We start from the raw sequence: 6,000 nt of genomic DNA on the forward strand, positions 1-6,000 counted from the left end.
TGTTAGTGACATCTTCAGAACTGCAGGAAAGTCTCTATAAGATTGTACTGCAGAGAGATTAAATCAGTGTCTGGCTGTTGAATTTCTTCAGAGAAACAGATGTGGCATTTTAGCCATGGCCCCCAGAATGACCCCCACTTCCAGAATGGCAGGCCCCAAAATTGGCCATGAGTATAACTACTGCTACACTGAAAAACAAACAAGGCAAGTGAGTCTTCCGATTTCCATCTTGAAGGATGGACATAAAACATCTCTAGGTAAGGTGTCTGGAATGTTTTTAAACTACTAAACAGCTCTGAACTTTAAAAAAAAAAAAAAGTACTCTAATTTGTAAAAATATTGTTCATTGAGTGCTGCACTATAAGCATAAAAAAAGCAGGTGATTCACAGATTAGCATTTTACTGCAAGGGATTAAGAACAGTGATTTCTGTTGAAAAAGAACATCCACAACATACTGGGTCTAAAGGTGACCAAATCCGTGCCATAGGAAACATGTATATGACCTGACCAGAGATGAACCTGGACTGCTATTCAAATAAGCACTAAAACAGATGTATGCATGTGCAAAGTACAAGGTAATTATGAAGGCAAGAAAGTAGGAGGAGATAGAGAGAAGTCTAAAAGACAAAAGACAGGTTTGTACCTTGCCTACAGAAGCAGACCGCATGCAATAGTTCTCCTGCCAGTGTCACACTCCAAAACTATTCTACTTCTCATGTCTTGTACACTGACTATTTTTTATACAGTTACATTACGGAAGACTCAACAACTGTAGACAAAATTAATAAAACAGCACTTGGAGGAAAGACAGGAGCAGTCAATGATGTGGAAGAAAACTGCAGAGGTCTCATGCAAAAATTTTAACTCATTACTTGAGGAGTAGAGCTCCCTGAGCTGTCTAAGCGTGGAAGGAGAATCATTACTTGAAAAGAAACTGTATGCATCAGGACAAGAAAACATACTGTGTTTGAGATTCTTTAAAACTTTACCCAGTCACCTCCACCATAAAACTTAGATAAGGGGAGCCTCCAACGCAGAGCGGTACTCGGTTCTGGGCTGGGACTGGTTTTACCCAGCCGGGCTGCTGGAGCCAGCTGCACTCACTCTGCCGGTGGGGACCTGCTCACGACTGAGCAATCCTCTGCCCCAGACTCGTGTCTCCCCACCTGGAAAGAGCTGGCTTTTTCAAGTGGGCATGCAAGCCAAGGCACAGGCAGTGTGAACAGACCATGTGTGACCTTGAATCAAAGCTCCAGTTAGAGGCATTTATGTTAACAACCCTGGGTGACATGAAAACAGATATGGGCACTATTAACAATTAACGCAGTACAGAGTATTGGTTCCGAGATCAATTTTTAAGTTCAGTTTTTGTAACAACACCAAAAAAGAAGAGCTAAAAATTATCTATACAGAAGGAAAGCATTTCACTAAGCATAGTGATTCAAAGTAATATTTCCATATAAAAATGCACAATAGTGAATTACAAACCAAATTCTGGTAAACCTCTCCAGTTGCCAGTGACAACTGGAATTCAAAAACACAAAACACTTTTAAACTACTTTTCTAATCAGTATAATTGATCATACAAACTCCACTATTAGATATTCACATGTATTTAACTTGTGGTAACTCTGAACTTACATACTACAGTTTGAATGAACTCAATTTCAGTAATTGAAGCTACTCTTTCCTTAAAAACTGCCTACAACCTCTAGTTGCCTAAAAAGTACACCTCAGAAGTCTCTGATCCAACTATTTTGCCTCTTCTTGATAGTTTGGAGCATTGATATAAAATGAACCAAGTCCCAAATTTGAAAACCAAAGACAAAACTGTTATTTGCAAAATGATAAAGAAGCATTCACAGCTTTTCTGTAGCTTTCTACCTCCTGCACCACCCGAGAGGTTCAACGGCAACAACCACAACCACCTAGTTCTAGATCCATCCTGACGCTTACGGTCTCTGAATTCACTTATTCTGACGTACAAACATTCTCAATTTTTTTCCCCCCACAGAACAGGAAAGCAATCCTGTAACAGCCACCTCAACTGATTAATTCTGGGACATTTTATGGCCTACTATTCAGCACATAACCAGTATGTAACCAAACTGAAGTCTGCCAATGTCAGCAGACCTACAATTAGACCTAGCAGGTTTCATTCTAGAGGACAGCATACATGTTGTTCTACTCCATGGTGTCTCATGCCTTCTTAATGAGCAGCCAGGCTACTGAAATACACAAAAAACCCCAAACCTGCTGTTCTTTGAAGCACTTAAGACAGCAGGATACTAGTACGTTTCAATACTTTCCCTGCACAGATCAGAGCAAGGTGAAGTGGAAAAAGAACATTACAGACATTCATACAAACCAGGCACCTTTCATTTTCTATTAGCAAGATCCCAAGAGACAATTTAGCGCTCTGCAAATAAGGCACTGGAAGACTGGAAAGTTGCTTCCTGAGTACCAGTCATTAAATAAAGATTTTAGAGTAACTTATATTCTTCTAGAGCAAGCAAAACCAATAGCCATTTCCCCATCCTATGTACGAGACCTAAGAAAAGCAAGATCATGAATATCGTAACTACTCTGTAATGTATTTCTCCTAAAACAAGATGATCATTTAATGATTCCTCTCTAAAAAAACCCTAAACACAAAAACAAAACACCAATTTCTGTATCAAGAAAGACTATCAGCATTTTTATGAAGTAACAAATTAGGCCTTCAGCATTTCATAGCAGTGATCCAAGATTTGAGGCTTCTTAAAAGCTTCGAGTTTTAAAGCAATCAAATGGCTGACAGCTGGAACAAAATTAGCATGATTAACCAGTTATGTAAATAATGATGCGGTCAGTACAAGCTGAATTCATTTATGCTCATTGCATTATACAGAACTGCTTGCGCTGGACATCAGATGTTTGTCAACTATTCATTAAAAATGACTGTAGGAATAATGGACATGAAAAACAACATGCACATTACCATCCAGGCTACCCGGCAGCCAGGTCTCAGGTTTCTCTTCTCCTATCAGGACAGGACCACCAGGTAACTTGCAGATAGGCCTTCTTTTGCTCAAATATTATCCAACTCTATTTAGCTCCTACCTAGGGAACCGGTCAATTATTCCTTCTAAAGAGAGAGGTCCATCATGTTAATATTTCATTATATTCCATTTCTTAAAGGCAGATACTAATTTTCACTTGTCAGCACATGTGAAACTCAAGTACTACCACATAGAACCATGGTCACACCAGGATGATGTCGCATAGTTACTTTATGGCATCAAGGAAGTTACAATCAGGGCTTGTAAGTCAAACTTCCTGAAGTGTAACTTGCAGCCAATTCAGCCTTATCAGAATTCGTCTTCAGGAATGCATACTCATGGTTAGTTTGTACTTGATAATTTCTGATAACGTAGTTAAATATTTAATATATGGAAGATTATCTTTGAAATTCTGTCTAGCTAGTTTGCCATTACTTTGGGTTTATAAAAGAAAATTTATCAAGTTTTGATTCTTCACAATAAAACCCTATATATGAGTTTGCTCGAAAATAACGGATCCAAGAATCGGCCAAGACAAATATATTTAGAAGTACCTCCTAAATAGGCTGTATTTTGCTAAAGATACCACTACAATATATTTATACTTTTAATCAAAAGCATTCTAACATCCCGTATTTTACACCCTAACAATCCAATTTTCTATGACCTTGTCTAGCACAAAACACAGCAACACACTGGAATTATGCAAGAGTTCCATATTACCATAAAACATGTATTTCAGTGGAGAGCATAATAAAACTTAATCTTGTGGCCTGATTTGCATTTTAAGCTCCTAAAGTCAGCCTCTACGGTCCCTAACATCCGCAACACACCTTAACAATCCAAACAAGTATTTTAGGCCTCCGGTTGAAAATGTGTGTATATGTATATAATTCGGGGTATTTTCTTAGTAGATTAAGAAAAAGAAAAGTGTCTAATTCATGTAAATTTAAAATATAACTTAGCTTTCCAGATCAGTGATGACACCATACTTAAGAAGGGGGAGGGGGGAAGCATTACGTACCCTTTGGCCAAATCAAACTGAGACCAAACGTTATCAATATGCCTTATGGCTTTAAAATGGGAAACTTCCATTGTGGCTTGCCTGCGATAATTCTTGTTTCAATATACTTCACAACAACAGTAATGCTTATGATACAATGCAGCACACTGACTACCCAAAACCAAGCTGTAGCATCAAAGGTACTGCAGAAAGACTGAGAAATATATATATATATGAAAAACAAACCCTAAAAAAATAATTTTAAGGACTACTACACATCTTCCAAACGACTGCAAAAATAAAAGCGATCCCACAGCACCACAATTAAGGTTAATAACGCAGAGGCGAGGTGGCGGCCACCGGAACCACCCGCCCCCCCCGCCGGGGCAGGCCGCCGCCAGCCCCCCCCAGCCCCGGCCCAGGTGGCTCCCAGGGACGCGGCCGGCCCGTGAAGCCAGGCCCAAACTTTCGGCCGGAGGCTGGCGGCGAAAACCCTTCCGGCGGCTGCCGGGCCCTGAGCGGGACGGAGCCCGCACCCCGGGAGGCGAAAGGGCTGGGGGCGATCGAGTCCCCCCCCGGCAGCACCGACCCGGCGGGTCCCGGAGGCGCGCTCCCTGCTCCCGCGGCCCCGCCGCCGGGCTGCCATGATGGGCAGTAACTGTTGCTGCCCACCCAACGGCGACAACAAAGGCCACCCCGGCCCCCCGCCGGGGCTGCCCCGCCGTGTGTCCCCCGGTCCCCCCCACACACACCCGGCGCCCCCCACCCCGCCTGCCCCGGGGGCCCATCAACCGTCGCCCCCGCCCCGCAACCAGCCGATGGGCCCGTTCCCTCCCTCCCGGGGAGGCCCGGAGCCCCCCGGGGGGCCCTTCCCGCGCCCACCCCGCACCCCGCGGCTGAGGGGAAAGGCGGGGGGAGGCTCTTCCGCCGCCGTCCGTCCGTCCGTCCCCCGGCCTCCCGCACCCCGCGGCTCCCGGACTGACCTGGCGCTGCGTGCGGGGGGTGCGGCAGAGGCAGGGAAGGGGCCGCGGGAGGCGCGGAGGGGGGTGTCCCGGTGCCCGGCGGCCGCCGCCGCCTCTGGCTCGGTTTGACACCCACTCGCACCATCCAACATGGCGGCGGCCGGGGGGGGGGAGGAGGAGGCGGAACCGGCCGCGCGCGGCCCCGAGGCGCGTCCCCGGCCCGGGCGCGGCGAGGCTGAAGGGCGGGGGGGGGACGGGGGGGACATGGCGGCCTCGGCCTCCGCCCGGGCAGCGCTGTCCGTCCCCTCCCTCCTCACCCGCCAGCGCGGCCTCCGCCGGCCATGGCGGCCCGCCGCCCCCTCGGCCGAGCAGGGTGGGGGCAGCCGGCGGGCAGGGTCGTAGGAGAAGACCCGGCTCCTACTCGCGCCCATCGTTTTGTATGATGGAGGGGAAACGCTCGGCAAGGCTCTGGGAAGCCGAGGGGAGCGGAGCCCCTTCCGCGCTCACATCGCCGAGGGGAAGCCGATTTCAGGGCGGGGAAACCGCGTTTTGTAGGCAGGAGAGGGGGTCCCCCAAAAAAACAGGGCCCCGGGTGGGTTGCCAGGCCCTGAAGCGGCTCCCATCCCTTCATGCAGTGCGATTACTGCACTGTTACCCGCCTGCTGAAGGCACGAATACAAAATATCAGAATTTATGGATCGGGGGACACTTCGGGATAGCGGGGGGAGCTTTCAGGTCACCACACTCGGTGATCCGAAGGGTTGCTCAGAAGAGACATGCAGGCAGTCTGGGTGGGCTGGAGCCCGCGTCCTTACCCTCTGAGGATAATGACTAAACCCGTGTCCAGGATGGCAGGTTGGAAGAGGTTAGCAGTCTCATTGTAGTTCTCTCTGAGTATATTTGTTCCCATCATAAAACCGTGAGACAATTCAAGGAAACGGGGCATCGCTGTTCAGGACAGCAGGGTTGGTGCGGGTCAGGGGAGAAGCTGGC

General features: G+C 47.3%; 1 protein-coding gene across 3 annotated transcripts in view; it reads right to left on the reverse strand.

The window, feature by feature from the left end:
- Window positions 1-5,170, reverse strand: part of EPN2 (epsin 2) — a 46,794-nt gene extending 41,624 nt beyond the window's left edge. For all 3 annotated transcript variants that reach the window (XM_074918809.1, XM_074918810.1, XM_074918807.1), the window contains exon 1: window positions 5,029-5,170. The gene's annotated coding sequence lies outside the window, so the exon portion shown is untranslated. The remainder of the gene's footprint in view (window positions 1-5,028) is intronic.
- Window positions 5,171-6,000: the final 830 nt, after the last annotated feature.

This window comes from Athene noctua, chromosome 15 (assembly GCF_965140245.1).
Source record: "Athene noctua chromosome 15, bAthNoc1.hap1.1, whole genome shotgun sequence".
In the NCBI taxonomy this organism is placed as follows: domain Eukaryota; kingdom Metazoa; phylum Chordata; class Aves; order Strigiformes; family Strigidae; genus Athene; species Athene noctua.